We start from the raw sequence: 22671 nt of genomic DNA on the forward strand, positions 1-22671 counted from the left end.
GCAGTGCGCTGAGTGCCAGGTTCCCCTCTGTGTTACCTGCTTCTTTGATTACCACAGCCAGAAGCAGTTCTAAAAGTGCAAGTGGGAAAGGAAAGTAATGTGAAAGTAATGTGTAATAATGTGTAAATAATGTGCAAATAGCAAGTGAAAGCAATGGATGTTCAGTACATATGATTGAACAGTGCATTATAGTTTTATCTTACTGAAAGTGACAGTGAATAACATTGTGTAAGTAAAATAGAAGGGTAAATATTGAAATTACAATAGGAAATGTAAATAGTAATGTAAGTAATTAGTAATATAAGAATATGAGTACAAATACTTGATGTTATAATGGTGAACGTGAATCTGTGGCTCTCTACGTATTTTACTGAATGAAAAATTGAATGACTTCAGTGACAATAAACTAATACTACTGAAGGAAACAAATGGATAAAGACTCCAGATATATTTAAGTGTTATATAGTAATAGAAATATAAAGTGTGAGGGGTTTTATGAATAATAAATGACAGAGTACCAAGAGCGAACTAGAGCAAGTGGGAAGGTCATACGCGCTCGTAATTTTCATTGCTCTCACAGTGTTTGTTTTTTTTAGTATGGATCCCAAACTACTTGATAATCAGAGAGTAGTGTTTATAGTGTTAATATCTGGCTGTGGTAATCATATTACGGGTTGTAGGGAAGTGCAAAGTGGAGACTTCGTTACCCAACTTCAGAGGTCTCCACAAGTCCTACGGTAATCGACGAAGGCTCAACAAACACCCCAGGAGAAAGCTGAATTTATGTGCCATAAGCATGTTTAATTTTAATATTCTAGGACTAATAACTGATTTTTGGCAAATATTTTTTGAGAGTCTGTCAGAGCCCAAATAACCCCGCGGGACACGGAAAACAATGGGAAACATGCCCGCGGTGTAAGGGTTAAGTAGACATGTGTGTTGTGCTCTCGCACCATGCAGCAAAAAACCCCAACTGGTTCTGCGCTAGTGCTCAAGGCAGGCAACTGGGTCCAGAATTCTGCTAGCTGTATGGTCGCTTTTCCTATGAGTTCAGCCTGTCCTATGGTTTTTATGTTGACTCCCCGTGATGTTGAAGCAAATGTGAGAGTATTACCCCTATATCCCAGTCCCTTTCCTAAACCCCCTCAAAGCTGGCCAATCAGATAGTTGGGTTGCATTGCAGCTAGCCAATAAGCTGACGCCTGACACTACTCCCACCAGCAGATGTGGAGGGGAGAGAAGGGACAGCATTGTCCTCTCACCCACATTGCGTGCCATTGTGGATTAATATATATATATATTTTTTTTTATTCAAGTTACGGGTTTTTTTTTTCCATTCAGGTTACAGGGGTTTTCTAATAATATCCTCATTCATTGAATGCTGTCCTACTTTTTTATTATTATCAGCAATATAATAATTTATTATGTTTTTCTTGATGTTTGTGATGTGATTCGTGTTTATTTGTGGTTAAAAGCTCTGAGAAAAACACGTACAAAGTTTCCGACCTTTAAACTGCTATTATTGTGAAAATAATAATACTTATGTCAAAGAACTTTGATTTTATTCCCCATTATGATACTCCTGGGACATTATGCTAGTATATTATTGACTTCTTATGATGTATTTCTGTAGTTACTAGTAGGATAAAAATATTTTCTTAGCTGATCAGTCCAGCAGTGGGGAGCAAAATTGTACTTCTTCACACGATATCATCATGATTAAAGAAACATAGCGCAAAATACAGGTTATTGCAATAAAGAAAATACCATAAGCTACATTTAAAAACAAAACACATCAAAATAACACAAACGGTTACCGAGATATCAAAGTTTTAACCCGCCCCGTCCCGGAGACGTGAATTCACGTCCTCACATGATGTGCACTCAAATCCCGGAGACGTAAATTAATGCGGCAACATTGCAAGGTCCCTAATTTGCACAATTTTCAATTTAATTTGCACAATTTTCAATTTTCGCGAGTGATTTTGGGCAAATATACACGGGACACCTTCCTCTACAAGTTGCCAGGCAGGGACAATGCCTTACCCAGCATGACCTCCTCCCCCCCCCTGCATGCCCTTTTCTCAGCAATTCACCTGTTATCAGTGACCTGCCCAGTAAAGCCATGTCATGCCACGGTACGAAATTCAGGGCCAGAGTGATTCCCCAATCGATGACAATGTGAAGGACAAACATTAGAGGAAGAAACAGTCAGAAATGATGATCAGGTAATGTGGCAAAAAAAGGTCAGGAATGGTGATGAGTTAGTGAGTGAAACAATGCTTATGATGCCTATATTACCGTTTGAAAACCAATATACTCTTGTACTACATATAAATTCGTACCAAATAAATAAATAAATACCGTTTATGAGTGGTGTGGAATAGTCATCCTCCCATAGAACTCGTTTTCTTTGCAGCCTGCCTGAAAGAAAACCCTGTAAGGTAAGGGAGGTACTCCTACCTGGATCGAGTATTTTAAACCTCAGGTGAGCGATTTCTCTATGAATTTTCGATGTTTCTCACCAAAAGCGGATGTTTGAGCCAAAAAAAAAAAAAAAGGTCCAAAAATGTCGGGACTGGGGCGTACCACTGCCCAGAAAACGTCGGGATGGGGGGGGGTTAAAGCCGCCAGACTTTGAACGCATTTTCTGGCATTTTGTAGTTTTGGCGGTTAGCCTGGTGATGAACTCAGCACCTCAATTATTCCCTTGTACAAAGGGTAAAGGGGAAAAAGAAGTGTGTGGTAATCATAGAGGCATTTGTCTTCTTAGTTTAACAGGAAAAGTATATGGTAGTCTACTTATTGACAGAGTTAGGTAAATAACAGAGGAACAGCGAGGCTTTAGAAAGGGAAGAGGTTGTGTAGATCAGATATTCATTCTTAGATCTTTAGTGGAAAAGTTTCTAGAGAAAGGAAAGAAGTTGCATGCAGCCTTCATGGATTTGGAGAAAGCTTATGACAGGGTGGATAGACAAGGATTGTGGAAAGTATTAAGAATATATGGAGTAGATGGGAAGTTGTTGAATGGTGTGAAGAGTATGTATGACGGTGCTAAGGCTGCAGTGTATGTGGATAGTGAACTGCGTGAGTTTTTCTATTTGAAGGTTGGGTTGAAACAGGGATGTGTCATGTCTCCATGGTTGTTCAATCTGTATATGGATGGGGTTATAAAAGAGATAAAAGGTAGGGCAGTGGATGTTGGAGAGGCCCTATTGAGAGAGGGCAGTGTTTGGAAACTCCCTGTACTGTTATTTGCAAATGATACTGTGCTGTTAAGTGAAAACGAAGGGGAGCTGCAAGGCTTAGTGGATGAGTTTGTGAGAGTGTGTAAGAAACGCAATCTAAATGTGAATGTGGGTAAGAGTAAAGTTATGGTCTTTGAGAGAGGTGAAGTCAGTGAATGTACGGTGAGGTTGGATGATGAGGAAATGGAAAATGTGAGTATGTTTAAGTACTTGGGTAGTGTGATGAGTCAGGATGGAGGTTTGGAGGGTGAAGTGCTTGAAAGGGTACAGCAGGGAAGAAAGGTTGCTGGTTTCTCGAAGGCAGTGATACAAAACAGGGAATTGACCATGGAAGTGGAAAAGTTATTACATGACAGTATTGTGATACCAACTCTAACGTATGGAAGTGAAGCTTGGACGTTGTTGGAGAGACACAGCTGAAGAGTGAGGGCAGTGGAAATGAGTTATTTAAGAGGAGCCTGTGGAGTCACATGGAGAGACAGACTGACAAATGAGGATGTGACAAATGAGGATGTGAATGTGGTGTGGATGTGAATGTGATAGTAAGCGTTAGGAGAAACACACTGAGGTAGTCTTGCCATGTGGAGAGGATGGAGAGTGAAAGACTGACGAGGAGAGTGTATGATTGAGGTGGAGGGAGAGAGAGGGAGGGGAAGGCCAAGGATGAGATGGAGGGATGGAGTGGAGAGGTAGATGAGGGGTGTGTGAAATGGGATCAGGGCAGTGAAATGGCGGGGAACAGGGTGACATGAAGGAGATTTGTTTATGGCCATCCCGTATAAGGGATTACGGCGTCTGGCAATAGATAGATAGACAGAAAGAGTCCAGACTGCTCACGCCTCAAAAACATTAGCGATGGTCCTGGATACGTATCAGGAGAATGTAAGCAAGAACTTTGCCTGGCACTGAGCACTGTAATACCCCGGTCGTTACTACAGTCACGCTGGTTTCCTTTACCTTTCCAGGTATTGGTGGCCAAACCCTCCGTCCAGTCAGGAGAAATGATACCAGTCTGCGAAATGGCTTCTATGACTGCATGTAACCTCCTGATCATGGCTTTGTCCCCAGCCTTGATCAATTCCACTGGAATGTCACAAACACCAGCTGCTCTACCACTTTTCATCCTAGCCATTGCCTTCTTTATTTCATCTTGAGAGGGCACGGCTTTGTCAATTGGTGGGACAGCAGTCAATGGCTGTACATCAGCTGATGGAAGCTCTCCACTGGGAGGGTCGGCCATGTACGGCTGCTGAAAGTACTCAATCCAATGAGCCCTATACTCGCTTGCCCCTGATATGAGCCATCCATCTGCTGTCCGAGTGCAGTTCATCTGAGAGGTGGGTCTGGAGTGGAGCTTCTTCAGGGCTCGGTAAGCAGGTCGAAGGTCGTTTGCATGAAAATGGCCTTCCACCTCCTCAGCGATTTCCCTGACATACCTCTCCTTGTCCCTTCTCAGTAAAACTCGTGCCCATTGAGACAGAAGTCTGTGCTGTGCCCTATCTCCAGCCAGTCTGGCGGCACGACTTTCCTCAACTGTGGTCAGCATCCCCCACGAGATGAATCCCCTGGCAGTCTCCAGTACACTCATCAGCTGCTGCCAGGGTAGCATGCTTAAATGTATCCCATTGTTCAACAGATCCTCAGAAGCTCTGAGCATTTAAAACTGATTTGAGACTGCCACTGGATACTCATATGCACACTCTTCATCCCTGACTTTCTCAAGATGGAACCTTTTTTGATGGCATCTTGAGAATCTCTGTTTTGATCTGTAGCCTTAGAGCAGTAACAACAAGTATGTGATCAGTAGCAAAGAATTCTGCAATCCTGAAAACCCTGCATTCTCTGAAGCATCCTCCAGCAAGTACTAACAAGAATGTGATCAATCTCCTTAGCAACCCCTCTGGTATTGGGATACCAAGTCCAGCAGTGAAGATTTGGTTGCTGGAACCAGGATCCAGCAATTCTTAACCTATGTGATTTTGTGAAATCTAGAAGGTAAGAACTATGAGAGTTCCTGGTTCCAGAGCCATGGGGACCTACACAATCCATGAAGCCTTCCCTGTCAGTGCCAGCAACCCCATTAAAGTCACTCAAGACCAGTAGTGTATCCCATGAGGAGCACTGTTCGACAACTGATTCAAGTTTGGTGTAGAATAGCTCTTTCTCTTCAAGGTCACTCATCTCAGTTGTAATGTACACTGTAATAAGATTGATGAAGCCCAAGGAGTGCTTCATTCTTCCCAGCATTATTCGCACATCAACTGGAGTAACTCTGTCGACACATGAGACAAAGAGAGCAGCAACTGCTGCAGAGACACCCCTAAGATGGTTACCATCATCACAGCCAGACCATTAGTATGTGTAACCATCACTACGGATCTCATCATCCCCAGGTCGCTTCACTTCAGAGAGTGCAGCTATGCTGACCCCCAATCACCCCAATTCTCGTGACAAGAAAGACAATCGACCATCCTTTGAAAGGCTTAAAACATTCCAAGCCCTCACCCGCATGCCTTCTGAAGGTCAAACCTGTGCTTGGAGCCTAGGTCTCGAGCGTCCTTTGCACCACCACGATGCAAATCAAAAGGAGGTTCTGGGCTTGGGGTTCCCCCCCTATCATTCTGTTGCTGGGGTCCCGTAGGCTTTACCCAGTAACCATCATGATGGGTGCCAGCATGACAGGGCCCGAAAAACCCTTTCAGGCATGCACCCGAGAGAGGACCCTCCAGCAAAAATGGGTCAGGGTCAGGCAACATGCACTGACCCCTATCCCTCTTCCATCTCTTATTTCACACGGGGTTGTTTTTTATAGGCCGGGGATGCAAACCCCACTCCAACTTCCCAGGTCAGGATAGGGCTCACCACTAGCCTATGGACAGGGGTGTAGAATTTGACTATGGCTACCCAGGTTTTACGTCAGAGTTTCCTTCTAGGTGAATTGCCAGTCAAGGCTAACAAGCTCCACCTACCCTACTAGATGGCCGTTGGGAAACATTGCTCATCCGCCCTTTGACAGGCAATGTTTTTTTTTTTATCCTGCAGGGTGTCTAGTCACCCTCATCACTGGCCTAGACCAGTGGGGGTGCTAGTTTAGTCACCGGCGATCCTACCATGAAACAGGTAATACTGGATTACATGGCACCCGTAGCAGAACAGTGTCTGACCTGACATAGACAAAGGGTTATATTGACACATATATGGCATGAAATGTATAAACACACTTATCATTACAAGCACAGTAATGAACAAAGATATACAGTGACACATACGTGGTACAAAGTTGTTGCAGTAATTACCATTACAAGTTTAGGAATGAGGAAAGGGATACAATGACACACATACGTACATACATATTCAGAGAGAGGCACATATGGACACATCCATATGCATATCTATCTATCTATCTATCTACCTATATCTATCTATCTATCTATCTATATCTGTCTATCTATCTATCTATCTATCTATCTATCTATCTATCTATCTATCTATCTATATATATATATATATATATATATATATATATATATATATATATATATATATATATATATGCGTATACAGTATATTCAAGCACATGTAGCCATAGACATGTGGTATGTACAAGATAGGTACGCATGTAGGTTCTTAACTTCCTAATTATTCTTACCTAATTGTATCTTTACAGGAATGAGTCAAGCTCGTACTGTCCCGTTTCTTAAACCATTTTTATCGTACATATCCTTAAATTTATTAATTGTCTTGGCATACACTATTTCATTCGGTGGTGTATTCCACTGATCAATTGCCCTATTTGGGAACCTAAATTTCCTTACGTCTTTATCGCTTCTCTTTTTATGCAGCTTTTTGCAGCGTTCTCTTGCTGGTGCATCCCCACAGGTTATGTAATCATTTACGTCTATTTTCTCCTTCCCTGATATGCATTTATATAGCATTATCATGTCTCCTCTTTTCCTTCTCTCCTGTGGTGTAGGCAGATTCAGTTTTTTCTAGTCTTTCTTCGTAGCTTAGATCCCTTAACTTCGTACCACTCTTGTAGCGGCCCTTTGAACTTTTTCAGTCTTATCTATGTGTTTTTTTGAGATGAGGACTCCAGACTTCTGACGTATACTCCAAGGTTGGTCTGATGCATGATGTTATTATCTTAGCATGTCTTCATTTATGTATGTGAATGCTATTCTCATATTTGCAAGCAGTGTATACATGTTCCGTACCTTCTCACTGATGTGGTCAGCCGGACATAGTTTTTTATTGATAATCACACCTAGGTCCTTCTCTTTTTCTGATGTGTGTAGGGTTTTACTTCCTAACTTATAATCCCAATCAGGTCTTTTTGCACTTTTCCCAAACTTGATTACATGAAACTTGTCCACATTGAATTCCATTTGCCATGTATTGCTCCATTCATGAAGTTTATTTAATTCTTCTTGTAACTCTTTACAAGAGTCTGTGTTAGTAATTCTCCTTTGTATTATTGCATCATCAGCAAACGTATTTAGATAACTTTCATTTCCAATGTTACTGTCTAAACTCTAAATCATTTATATATACTAAAAATATAATTGTTGCCAGCAATGAGCCCTGTGAAACTCCGGTAGTCACTTCCCTCCATGATGAATAATTTCCGCTTAGTACTGTTCTCATTTCTCTTTTTTTTTGAGAAAATCTTGCAGTTTGCCTCAGATTCCTCCTTGATGGTACAGTTTCCGTAAAAGTCTTTGGTTCGGAACTCTGTCAAATGCTTTCTTGAAATCTAAATAGATACTGTCCACCCATCCTTCTCCGTTCTGTAATGTTTCTGTTACTCTATCATAGTAGCTCAACAAATTCGTAACACATGATTTTCCCTTTCTGAAACCAAACTGTCTTACTGATATCATATTGTGTTCTTCTAGATGATTTACCCAAACTTTTCATATCAGCTTTTCTAATACCTTGCTTACAACACTGTTTAGTAATACTGGTCGGTAGTTGAGTGGATTTTGTCTATTCCCTTTCTTCAATAAGGGAACAATGTTTGCTTTCTTCCAAATATCAGGTAGTTAACCTTGTCCCAAGGTTTCCTTGAAAATTAAAGATAATGGTTTACTTAACTCCTCTGCACATTCATGTAGCACCCAACATGAAATTTTATTAGGACCACTTTGCTTTTCCTTTGTCTAATTTACTTAACTCCTCCTGTATTTCTTTTTCTGATATTTGCATATCTGGTAGTATGTGTTGGCATGCATGTTCCATATAATTCCTCTCAAAAATATTTTCTTCGGTAAAAACTGATTGAAAATTCTTATCTAGAGCTTCAGAAATATCCTTCCCTTGTGTGTAGGTGATCCTCTCATCTGTAATGGATTGCATTTTATCTTTTACTTTGGTTTTGCTTCGGATGTAGCTGTAAAATAGCTTCGGTTGATCACTACTTTTATTTACGATGTCCTTCTCAAACAGTTTTGGGTGCTTCTCTCCTCATTCTTGTATAATAGTTTCTTGCCTGTTTATAGTTGTTAAATGCCCTTTCACTATTGTGTCTTCTGTATCTGTGCTACCAACAAATTTCTTTTATCTTTTGATTTTTTACATTCTTTATGAAACCATTTTTTTATTTTCCTTTCTGCTTCTTTGTGCTGTGGGATGTACTTCTGGACTCCTATTTCATAAAGTTCACAGAATTTTCTATATATAATTTTTAAATCTTGTCCTCTAAGCTCTTTTTCCTAATCTATTTCTAAGAAGTATTTCTTTAGGTCATGATAGTTGCCCTCTTTGTAGTTGAGGCTTTTTTTTTTGTAACTTTCATTACTATTAACTATGACATATTCAATCCTGAAGTTGTAATTTAATACTGCGTGGTCACTTGTGCCGAATGGAGGGTGATACATTATTGTCAATATTTTCTTGCCCACTATATATAAGATCTAGTACTGATGGTATGTCAATTCCTCTTTTTCTGGTGCTTTCTTTTACATGTTGCTTTAGGAAAAACTCCTGCACAAGGTCCAGGAGCTTTTGGTCCAAACAGCTTTCCTGGCTTTTTATATCTAGAGTATTCCAATTTATACTTGTCTTGAAATCTCCAGTTAGTATAATTCTTTCAGATTTCTCCTCCATTCTAATTAATAATGCTCTTAAACTTTGAATCGTTTTCTCTCCCAGGTCGTCATATTCGCCTTTTTCCCAAATTTTTGATCTGTGTGGCATGTATCAATTTGCCACGATTACTTTCCCTTGAGACGTACTAATCTCTACTGCAATCAGTTTTACCTGTGAGGGTACATCTAGTTCAGTTTTCTTGACTTGCAGATTTTTCTTTGTTACTGTTATAATTCCTCCTCCTTTTTTTAAGTTCCTATCTCTTCTCCATATATTGTATTCTTCTAGGTTTAGTGTATCGTTTGATATCCTTGGTGTTAATTTTGTTTCAGTTAAGCAAACAATATGTGGTTCCTTTTCTTTATTATAATCATTCATCTCTAGTAATTTAGATACCAGTCCATCTACATTAGAGTACATCAACTTAATCATCTTGTTTACATACTTGTCATGACTTGGGTCTACTACCTTTCTCCTTTTTATTCCCTCCTGTTTATGTACCACTTACGAACCTGCAATCCAATTACTTTGTAATAAAATGTGTTCTTCTCTTCCTCTGATCTTCCCTCATTCTTTGTTCTTGCCTCCTCCCTCTTCTCTTTTAGTAATCCAAGGTCTCTTGAGTTAGGCATCTTTTTATTCATACATTTTTTGAAGTCTTCTTTATCCATAAGTTTGTCTGCATTTTTCAGTATTTCCTCCACAGTGTTTACACTCTGGAAAGTTACTTTTAGGGGCCTTGATTTATTTCTCTCATATTTCCCTAGCCTTTTGTGTTCCTCTGTGTCTTTACTACAGATTTCCTCTGACACTTCCTTCAATATGTTCATTACATTTGCCATCTCCTTTTTGTCTCTCGAAATCTTGTTTTTTTTTTTAATTTCTTCCTCCTCCATACCAGTGATTACTATAAATTTGTTTATGTCTGCTGAATCTTTGACCAATTTTGGATTGTTTTGGATTATTTTCTTCACTTCTTTTTTAAATACATTTTTCTTCAACTCTTGTTTCTAAGTCTTTCTTTACTTTCACCATTTCAGCACATGTGGTTTCCACATCATTTTTGTAGCTTTGCATCGTTTCATTTACCTGGGTTATCCTCTCCTCATTATCACTGATGTGACTTATCCGAGTGCTTGGCTGCCTTATTGTCTCTATATCATTTCTGAAATCTTCCATAATACTCTCATGGTTGACATCTGTGCTTGCCATTTCACTAATCGTCCTTCTAAGTGTACCCACCTCAACTGATAATTCATCTATTGTTGTGTCTTTCTTATTAATCTCCTTTACTAAATTTTCATTTTCTTCCGTCTGTATGTGCAGCTGCTTTTCAGTTTCATCTATTTCACTCTGAAATGCCTTCTCTAATCTGTGTACTCGTTCCACCAGCTTATTATGCGTCTCCATTTCCACCAGTTCCTGGTAGAAATCAGCATCCTGCTTTCTACCTTTGTCCCTTTTCGTAACTCCTTCCAAAGTTGATTTGCTAAAGATGGTGGTCATCTGGTACTAACATAAAGCTTCTACTTACAGGTATGTGAACAGACGTATATACATATAATTTCGCAACATCCACATATATATGATATATATTAATATATATATATATATATATATATATATATATATATATATATATATATATATATATATATATATATATATATATATATATATAATATATACTCTAATCAGATACAGGCACCTAGTCACATACCGTCAGGGCCATAAATAATCACATATTCTCTGTTACCCCTTGCCTCAGGCTAGATCCTTTATGCGTGGCAAGTCGCAGTGGAAAAAGAGGGGCTGAGAGGGAGTGGCCTGAGAGAGAAGAAAAGGTGGGTGGGGGGGACCAGTGATGGTGCCGTGGTGGGGTGGGGGAGGGGAAGGAGGGCTGGTAGGGGAGGGAGATTGAAATGCGAAGAGGTGGTCACATTATTTGTTTATTTTCTTTCATTAGGGCATGATATAAAGAGTTAATATTCAGTAGATAATGCTGCATTACACCTTCTATAGCGGCGTCAGTTAACAAACTTTAGAGTGGCGATATCAAGGGCTGGCTTGTGAGAGAAATACTGTACGAATATTGACGTGACAGATGAAACACTAGTGCACAGCCAGGTAATTGTGTTCATCCGTGTATTTTCATTTCAGACGCAGAATGAAATCTGGATTGCTTTGACTTCCGTAATGTTTTTTTGTAAGAAACGTCCCCTATCCTTACATGTAATTAATTTTTTGAACTAAGTATCATATGCAACTTTTGACAGGGCTGTGTCCACAATAAAGATGATCATCCTCTCGGTATACACTCCCTCTATACAGTCAGTATCATGTCAACTATTTCATAGCATCTCTTTATGAAAGGGCTATTGAAAGTAATTGTGCATAAAAGGTAACAAAATCTGATGTCTGTGCACATGGGTGTATATAATAACTACTGTATATTTCTCATAATCTTTTCGCGGGAAAATGAAACAAAATCCTACCCAAACTCGGAAAATATATCTGTCACTGTTTACCAACATTGGTCAAGCCAAAGCAACCAGGAAAGCCTTTGTAAGTAGTCCAATGGTCTGCCTCACCTCTTGCTGTCTTTGCAGCACCGAGGAAACACTGTTGTTGATGCTTTGCTGGTTTCGTCTGAACAGCTCCCACTCGTCCTTGGTGTGCTGCAGGAAGCTTGCCGGTGTCCTCTCTTTGTCTGGTTCCCTCGCATTAATAGTCTGGGCCCACATAGACTCGACGGCTCTGCACTAATGTTTGATCAATCACGTCAGTATATTTCTCTCAGGCAGCTCTCTATATGACCACTCTGAATCTGGTAAATTACCAATATGCTTGGGAATCGAACCAGGGACTCTCAGGTGAGAGCCAGGCAGCATACCAGATTATTTTTCCTGTGTACAGTACGGGTTTCTCTCTTCATTCTGACTTGCCGTAAGTGCTTGGGATAGATTAAAAGCATCTACTTGCCCGAGTGCCAGGGGGTTAACTCATCCTCTTGATGCCCACAGTGGGGGCGGAGGGACGTTGATTAAAAGATTGTGACAACGTGAGTAAACTTTTACCTGGTCGTGGTGTAGTGGTATGCTGCCTGGCTCTCACCAGAGAGTCCCTGGTTCGATTCCCAAACATATTGGTAATTTACCAGATGATTTTTCCTGTGTACAGTACAGGTTTCTCTCTTCATCTTCACCACTCTGAAGCTTGTGATCTGACGCCGCTGTACAAGGTGTAATGCAGCATTAGCTACCGAATATTAACACCTTTATATCATGCCCTGAATGACAGAGAACAGACAAATAATGTGACCACCACTTCGCATTTCAATCTCCCTCCCACACCCTTTCCTCTCTCCCCTCCCTCACTCCATCAATGAACCATCACTCGTTCCTCCACCCACCTTCCCTTCTCTCTCTACCTCCCCCCCCCCAGCCTCTCTCACTCCAATGTGACTTGCCGCACATAAAGGAGCCAGCTTGAGGCACGGGGTACCGGAGAATAGGTGATTATTTATGATCATGCCTGTACACAAGTGGATAGACAGACAGAAACGATACGTATTATAATGTTATCTTAAAACCCCAGCACAAGGACAATACATGCACATGCACCTGACATGTGCAGTTCTGGACATATCAAACAGAACCACCCCGTCCACCAACGAGGTGGTGTAATGCTTTCCACATCTGGTAACTCTGCTACGTATGGAACACCAGTCGTTCGGTCGCTAGGACGAACCGAACGCGGTGATTATTGCCTCTGTGCGCAGTTACTGGTGGTCTATAGGCAATCTTTAGCCTGACAATACACTGAAAATAACAACGTTTTGTGAATATGGTATTATAATAATATCACACCATACATATTCGTATTTTATTCACATGAAACAAACAGGTTTCGTCAGTATGACTTTCGTAAAACATCACGACCCAAACAACATTTACCAATGGCCAGCATAATGTGTAAGGTATTATAACATTTTCTGCATTCCCGCACCTATCATAATAATCGCAATATTACCGTGACCCCTCTCCTCCCTGGCCGCGAACCTGAAACTAGTAGATCTCTTTAATGAACGCAATTTCATATGAGGTGGCGGCACAGGAGGAGGCAGGGTTGCGTGCCTGGTAGACAGGAGGGGGAAGGTGGGTGAGGAGGGGGCAATAGTGTTCTGGCTGGTGGGAGGGGAAGCCCTACGGGACACGAGTGATGAGTGATGGGGTAGGGGAGAGTGGGCTGTGGCAGGAAGCTAGGAGGGGATGGATAAATGATACGTTGATGACATGGTGCCAGAACATCTATAGTTTAACGTTGATCATGGACTTTGATAGCCAGGCCGTTAAACGTTATGCAGACTTTGACGCGTTGCGGTCAACCTGCATGTTCTGTTATATCGTCTATAGGACGACCTACTCCCCATGGGGTGGCACATTACACAAACCCTGCATTAATAGTGCATGGTGACGACTATCCCATCACAATATATGAAATGTCCCTAGAATGTTTGTCTGATGTCACATTGTTGTCAGAGTGACTGGGAGCCATTTTTGTTGCATTTACGTAGTTACATCGTGGATGACGACTGTGGTATTCTAAGCAGAGGAGTGGGAGGGAGGAAATTTCTCTTGCCACAATATATAGTACTTAACAACAATGATTCGTGCCTATGATTCTCGTTAATATCTGTATGACAGCAGTGTAAATGAAAATGTGATTTTCTAGGAGGGGGTGGGATGTACTGGGTCCCAGAACGTAGGTGGTGATACTGGGGGGGCTAATAGGTGTATTACATAATCTTTATGTCAGGTAACTGTAAACCCTACATTGATAGGGTAAATCGTGGTATGAAGGATGTGTAACTGTTAAGCAATCTGATTCACAACCTCAGAATCCAGTTTACTGTTTCTCCCTCCCCCCTCCCAACAACCTGTGTGCGGTCCGACATGGGTACTGCCGGGGAGGGGAGATGGCCAAAATGACTGCAACACCATGAACAGATATGTTTATACATCAGCAAACAGTGGCTCACCTGTCTTCTGTAATGGACTGCAATTTACACAGTTACTCAGCCACAGTAACAACGCCGTGTTCGGACACTACTCAGATGTGTGGCTCATTAATTGCTTTCCGCGAACAGGGCAATAGTCCTCGTATTCATCTTTTTCCTGTTAAATTCATACAGTGTGAACGCTACTCGGTTGTTTAGCATAACAAAACACACTGCAGATAAAGTGTGTGTTTGAATTTAATACAAATTATTTCTGTAACAAATGGCATAACTGATGTAATATGCATGCGCTCAAACTGGATAACTGCAGGCATTACAACCTTGTTCCACCATTACTGGCACGAGGAGTTGTGAGAAAATGCTTGGGGCATACGACAGTTGCACAATATGAACCTAAATAAATAATAACAGCTGGGAATGTGTAAAAACAAGAGCCAAACACGGCATACAGAAAACGGTAAAAAATTTGGGTTAAGTAAATCCACCTTTATTTTACGTCGGTGCCATACAGATATTAATGAGAACCATAGGGACCATCATTACTGTCAGACTGTTCATATTTATTGGCGTCGAAAGGAAAAATCTACATAAAGGTGATGAAGGAAAACTCTACATAGGCCTGTCCCTACTCTATTACCGATATCAGTCATCATTCATGATGATACCACGTAATACGCTAAAAGAGTAATGCCCAATCACTGTGACAACACCTGTAACATCTGACAAACTGTAGAGACATATCATATGATTATCTGCACTGACAAACAGTCACCATATTCACAATACAAGAACAGGCAGCCAGAGACACCCAAGTGGGCAAGTTTGTGAAGGATGACTTCACGGTTTGCGACTTCGAATGTAGCTTTGAGGTCAATGAAAGCTGTACAGGAGAAGGATGTGAGATGAGTAAGTAATTCTGCAAGGCAATGTTGTGTGCTTCAGCATAGGAGGAAACCAAAGAGATGATGAGAGGGCTGGTCCTGAAGAAGATCACGGATCCATGCTAAAAATATTCTCTCAAGGACTCTGCATATGCAGGAAGTTAGGGAAATGGGGCGGAAATCATAGGAATTAGGCTTAAGGAGGGGTATGATGGTGCTACGGGTCCATTCTGGAGGAAAACTGCCTTCAGAAAGACTCAGGTTTAACAGAGTAAGAGATTGCCAGGTACTTGAGTGATGAGTCTTAGTGTGGCATAGGTGATCCCATCATCACCCAGGACACTTGCAGTGCCTTGCAAAAGTGCAAGCCGCAACTCATCATAGGTGATGGGGTGACCATGGAGGGGAGAGGGCATGGACCAAGCCTTTGCAATGCGTGCTAGCCTGATTCCGCTAGCAGCCGAGAGGCGAGGCTTGATTGGGGGAGGCAGGGATGTCAGTTGAGATTTGGTGGACCATTTATCAACCAGGCTGTTGGCATATTCCACAGGATTGTGGTGGAGAGGAGGGGAAGGACTGTCATGTGATTTAATAACTCTGCTAACAAGCCACCAAGCCCTAGATTGAAGAGTGTGTGTGTTAACCCGTACCGTGCTAGCGATGTAGATCTACTTCCCTTTCAAAAACGCCGGTGATGTAGATCTACGTCCTGTACCAGTGAGAAGTCATTGTAAGAAACCGAAGTAAAATGGAAGGTAATATCGTATCTTGTTAACCTCAGACATTCCCCCACTACGCTTACAACATTGACTTATGAGTGCTGGAGGCAATTGAGTCTTCACAGGGTCACAGCTGCTCTGCTCTGTCTGTAACCTTGAAGATTTCAGAGGTCCAGTGGCACCAACCTGACTCGATTCGACCTACTTTCTGGCTTTGGTGATTACTTTTATTAGTGCCATGGATCTTATATTGATGTGTTAAGCCCATTTACCCCCCAAAAATCCAAAATCGGTTCACAAGCTCACAGAGCCTTTGCTCTCTCAGTAGCCTCAAAGATTTCAGAGGTAGAGTGGCATCAAGCTGACTCGATTCAACCAATTTTCTGGCTTTGAGGATTATTTTTTTTTAGTGCCAAGGATCTTATATTGAAGTACTGAGGCCATTTAGGCAGAAAAACACAATCCAAAATAGATTCACAAGCTCACAGCCATTCTACTCTCTAAGTAACCTCAAAGATTTCAGATGTGGAGTGGCCCCAACCTGACTCGATTCAACCAACTTTCTGGCTTTAGTGATTACTTTTATTAGTGCCATGGATCTTATATTGATGTATTAAGCCCATTTAGCCAGAAAATAACAATCCAAAATCATCCAGCATAGAGGAGTATCAGTTTTTTTTTTTTTTTTTTTTTTTTTTTTTTCAAGCACAGTACGGGTTAATATACCAGAGAAAGGCATGCCATACTCCTGGTGTACACTGTGTTTCAGGTCGTGGGAGGACCTAGCTACAGTGAGATAGGAGTGGAGGTTGTCAGCCTTGCTGTCAGTGCGGTACACAACCTCCGCTCCCCACATGTCCTCTTCACTGTCACGTAGATGGTGATTCCATACCCACTCCCCAGCCTGGCCAGCAGAGGATTTTGTGTGGTTGACTGGCAACATGTAATGGTCATAAAAGGCCTATACTGCGGTAATGAGGGAGGTGTAAAGTTCAGTTGATGTGGTGAACGAATGACTGGCAAACCATGTGTTTACCATGTTCTTGAAAGTGGGTTACAGAGGAACAGGGATATTAATATTTTTCTTGACATGGGGTGCTGAGAGTGTACAGTGGGATGGAAATGGAATATGTGGCAAGGATAGCATTGTGGTCGGAGGTAAGAATATGGACAATGTCAGTAGTGACAACACGTTGTTCCATGTTGCAACCTAGGATGAGATCAAGAAGGCCTCCCCTAACATTAGTGGGATGAGAAGTGGGGAAGGATGCAGACGATGGTTATTGGCAAAATCATTGAGATGACTACCAGCAGGAGAGACATGGAAACTGCCACATGATGGATAAGGGGCATTAAAGCCTCCCAAAGATAGGTGAGGAACAGCGGGTAGGTAAAGTGGTGGGGTCATCCCTAGCTGGACTGAGATAGATGTTTCATATATACAAAAAGACATCGTTGATGGTGAGGCAAAATAACTGAAAGAGGGAGGAGTGAGAAGAGGTAGGTGATTTGGCAATGAAAGTGTGGGGAATAGAGTGGCGAATATATGTAACCAGGCCTTGGCCAGAATGGGTATAGTAAAAGTGGTATCCCCGAAGCCTGGGTGGGGGTCTGGTTCAGTGAGTGAGGGAAAGCTTCCTGAAGACAGATAACAGAAGAGTGATGAGATGAAGCATATGAGAAGGGTCAGCCACGCGGCAGTAGATGTTCCAAGATAATGTTTTGTGGAGTCTGGGTTTGGGAGCCATTAGAACAAGAGGGGAGATGGAGAATAGTCATGAGAGGATTGAGGAATGGATGGCTAGGGAAGTAAAGGCAACGAAGTGGAGGGTGGGTGGAGAGGTAGTAATGATGGGGGTCTCATATATGCCATTGCCGTGAAAGAGGAATGTAGGGGGAGGGTGGAGGAGGGAAGGGGGTGGCAGAGAGGTGAGGATGTATAGGGGAAAGAAGTAGGGAATACAAACAGAGGAGTCTTGTATTAAATGATGAGGCTGGGACTCAGGTGGAGGGACAAGGCTAGGTGGTGGTAAGACGGGAAGGAGGGATGGAACAGGGATAACAGCAGGGTTGGTGATTACATGGGAGTTGGCTTGTGGGAGCTGTGAGGCAGGTAAAGAAGGAATATGAAGGTAAGAGAGTACATACAAAAGGAGACTGCATAGTTCATTGTACTGTTGTTGCAGGAGTCGTAGTTGATGGTCTGATGGGTGGGGCAGGGGGTGAGGGAGGGAGAAGTGAGCAGCTTGTGAGGCATGTGGAGGGACAGTGGCTGATATGTAGGCATTTTAGGCATTAGTATAAATCTCATATCACAATGTGCTGTGTGTAGTGTCTGCTGGAGACATACATAGCTTCTCACTAGGAATGTTAATGTACATGATGTATATCCACAGTCCTGTTGTTCCAGACCATTAAGAATGTCTTGGCACAAGATGTATCTCAAACAATTTCTTTTTAGTCCAGCGATACAAGAATTTCTTGATACAACCAGGTTAACTAGACTCAGCCAGTTACCTGATGACATGGAAACTAACCATGGAAATCTACCAGACACTACATCCCCACCGAGACGTATGTATGATCGGATTTTGGAGGGCATAGGCAGAGAGAGTCCAAGAGTACAATCAAGGGCAGAAGGCAGGAGATAGGGTCAGCTAGGAGGTTTGCCATCACGCTAAGTTACACTGTCAATCATATTTCGATATAACTGTATACAATGAACTCCGTAACCCAAGAGTGCTCTATAACTCACCTCGCTTATGATACACAGAGAGGGAAGGTGTGAGAGAGACCTACGTATTCACTCTTTTCAATGACGCACCGTTTTACCAGCAGCAGCCCACGTTACACTCCACTGGTGATAGAGGGGAAGCCAGTAATCTATGATGCACCTGTAATCTCTCTATCTAATCAGACCCCTTAGCAACATCTTATCTAAAGTGAAGGGGAGGGAGGAGGGGAGCATGACGTAGAATCAGCGGAGGGAGTGTGTGTCAGCTGATGATAAGGAGCAGAGGTGGCGGTGGGGGCAGGGGCAGGGCGGGCTAAATGACGACTTGGGCAGTCAAGGTGCCACACAGTGAGGGCCTTACACCCACACCAGGGGCACTGGAACTGTGGTGAATGAAGAAGACATGGGCGGGCAGCAAAGGGCCCAGTGGGGGCTGGTGGCATCATACAGCAGGGGGGGCAGCACTGGTTTAGGTAGCAGTTTGTGTTGTGGGACCAGGGACGCTGGTACAGTCACATCAAAAGTATCGCGCAGGTAGGGCATGATGATATCCGAAATTATTATTATAACTCATGAATTCTTGGTAATATTTATTTGGTAATCATTTCGCTATACATATAATAACAATACGGACTAGATAATGTCACAAACAAGCCATGTATAGCATCCTTGAGACTGCAAGTTTATCAGCATGGGGAAAAAAATCGTCGTTCAGTTTCCAGTAGCAATTGTCTGGTGTCTCAGATTGCTTTGCGTCAAGTGTGCACCGATACTTTTTGGTGTCAGTGTACCATGCTTGATTTTGGTTTTGCGTTTGCTTTTACCCACAACCCTGATGCTGCCGGCTATGAAAGATACTAATACTGACACTGCACAAAGAGGAGAGAGGATAACCCAGAAATACCACCTGACTTTTTCATTTCGTTTCTCATCATTCACTATTTTCCACTGTACTCTCAATGAAGAGAACAAAAATTTAAAGGGTAACTATTAGAAATTCTTCAGGAACCTGTTATACTAAATGACTCTTACCAAAATAATACCTCTGACTTCTGGCTTCTGAATCCTTGCATGATATTTAACTTGGTTGAAGTAAACAGTGAAATTCTAAGATTTTTTTTTTTTATTTTCGATTTTGGCAAAGCTGTGATGATATGCCTTTGATTGCCAGAGGATTACTAATCATTTTTTTTTTTTTTTTTTTTTTGGTGGGTGATACTTATTCGTGGGGGAATGCTTTGGCTGTTATTCATAAGTATTCCACTTCTCTTGCTGTAATCTTCGACTCTTTTACCATATGATTTTTAAAAATGATATTTAAATCATTCTGGAAGATGGTAGTATTAAACTACCTCTTCCCACGAGCAAGCTCTTCGTTGCTCCAGCCATAGTTTTAAAACGAAAAGACTCCTCGTACGGTGCGTGAAGAGGTATGTCGGGGTTAAAAGTACTGAAATATGAAGCAGGAGCATCACCCGCCTCTTCGTATCTTTTTTTTTTTTTTTTTTTTTTTTTTTTTTATACTGATACCATATTCATGTAACTAGTTAGTACCTTAACATTTACGAAATGCATTTAAAATTTTTAAAAATGTTTGGTATCATTTTTTGTGTGATACTATCTTTATTTGCGGATTTTTAGGAGACTGGTATTACACGTTTATGATCAAACTACTGCTACATGCACACAGCCCAGTTATTGACTTCTACTATTCCCAATTAAGTTACCTGTGTCTCATACTGTGGTAATCCAGGCAACTTCACTGTTTATTTTCTAGAGCGCTTTATCTAACAGACTTGTACACCATTCCACTTTTCATTACTGTCTTCAGAAAGGCAAGCAAGTGGTATACTTTAAGGCCGTGGTTAGCTTACTGCCATCGCTGCTAAATTCTAGCTGTCGTAATCCTAATCACTTCCCTTTTACGGTAGCCATAACTTAATCGAAATAACCTGACCTAACATATTTCTAGCAAAGCTGAAAAACCAAACATAATTGCTCATTTCTAGCGGTTTAAGCTGAACACTAACAGTGTTAACCTAACCTAACCTACAGTAAACTGACCTGACCTAACTTAACCTGTTTCTAACCTCACTGAACCATCAAACAAAAGCGCTAAATTCTAGCTACCATAGTTCTAACCGTGGTTAGGATTATGGAATTCGCTGCTAAACTCTAACTGCCTTAATCCTAATCACTGTCTTAAATTGTAAAACCTCGTGCTTACCTTTAAGAAGACAGTGATGAAAAGTGGAATGGTGTACAATCTGTTAGAAAGCTGACATGACCTAACCTAACCTATTTCTAACCTAACTGAACCACCAAACAAAACCTCTAAATTCTAGCTACCATATTCCGAACCACCGTTGGGACTCCTCTCAAGTATTAAAGTATCAAGTATTAAAACTATTTTCTACCATTGGACTGATTCGGAGACGTTGTTTATCAGATTTAGCATATTATGTTAGAAATGTATCACAATGGAGAGAGAACATAAAACAAGTGACGGTAAACTTGACCTCCTCCGGCGTACCAATCTCACGATTTCTCTCCCAGAGAGCACCTCCACAGCATACTAACCCTTCCGTAGTCTCCTTCTTGGAAGATGTAATGGTAGGTGTTTTAGGGTCGGCTTACCGTCCCTCTAACGCCTAGTGTGCAGCTGGGTTCTCTTTCTAGATCGGAGCTTAGACAAATAAGAGGCAGGACACAGAAACTCAAGGCAACAACCTTACATGTGTATTGTTAAATTCTACAGTGGAACGGGCAGATGTCACAAATACAGTTATGCTGGACAAATATAATTCTAAGTCTTAGATATCGGGTGTTAGTATTGCACAGGATACTACTTAGGACACGATCGGGTAAGGTGAATAGCACTTAGGGCAGAGAAGCTAAACACTATTATTTTGAGAAAGTCTAGGTTCTGTATACTGGTGGAGTTTGTGGCATTATTTTCACTGCAGGCAGGCTAACTGGTTTGCCGGTCGGGTTGTTAATTATTACTCTTGCACTGGGCCTCTGTATGATTTTAGTGTGAGGCGGTGTCACTATCTGGTACCGTGTTCACTGAGATAGACCCTTTTTTTACTGCCTTGCTGTGTTCACTGTTTCATTGTTACCTTACTTATTCCACCTTTCCTTTATATTATTACTGATGTTTTGTGCACTGACTTTCCATATTCTGACACTCACTGTTCTACCCTTGCTTCACTATGTCATGGACACTGTGCTTTCAATGTCACTCACTGTCAGGACTGGGTGTACTGGCGGTCAGGTACAAGGGCGGTTGAGATGACTCAGCCTCACTACTGACGGGGCTGAGTTCTGCCAGAGGCCTCTGTATTCAGTGGTCATGGGATCACGTGTAGGGGCGTTCTCTCTCATTCGGGGCTGCTGGTGGCGAAAGGTGTCACACTTTCAGGGCTTGGGGCAGGAGTCTGGCCCTCAGGGCTGGGGCCAAAAAGCTGCCTGAACCTCTCGCTCAGGCGCCTGATGGAGGACAAAGATCTCCGGTGTCGGGGCGAAGGTATGTCCCTCCTGGGGGTCCTGGGGCGGTCTGAGGTCCCGGGGGCTGTGGTCTTCAGCGGTTGGAGACACCTTCAGGAGTGGGCTGCGGTGTTGGCCTTCATCAGGGTCGGTCAGGTGGGTCCTCTGGGGAACCGGCTGCAGTGAGAAGAGCATGGTGGTAGTTACAGGGTCTCTCCAGTACTCCTCCAGGCTGGCATCTCCCTCCAGGTTGTAGTTTCGTGGACAGGAGTCAGCACCTGATGGAGGAGTGGCTACTGGCCATCTCCCGCCGTAGGGCCCGGCTATTGCCTGTGGCCTTCTAGGGGCGTGGCTACTGGCCGTGGCCTGGGGAAGGGAGCGGCTATAGGCCAACTCAAGGGCACATTCGGAGTGGTTACTGGCAGTCTCCTGATCAAGGCGGGAGTGGCTACCGGCCATCTCCTTGTTACCTCCAGTGCGGCTGCTGGTCGTC

The sequence above is a fragment of the Coenobita brevimanus genome, chromosome 104 (assembly GCF_032717465.1).
Source record: "Coenobita brevimanus isolate Jiangsu-jjx chromosome 104, ASM3271746v2, whole genome shotgun sequence".
Classification (NCBI taxonomy): Eukaryota; Metazoa; Arthropoda; class Malacostraca; order Decapoda; family Coenobitidae; genus Coenobita; species Coenobita brevimanus.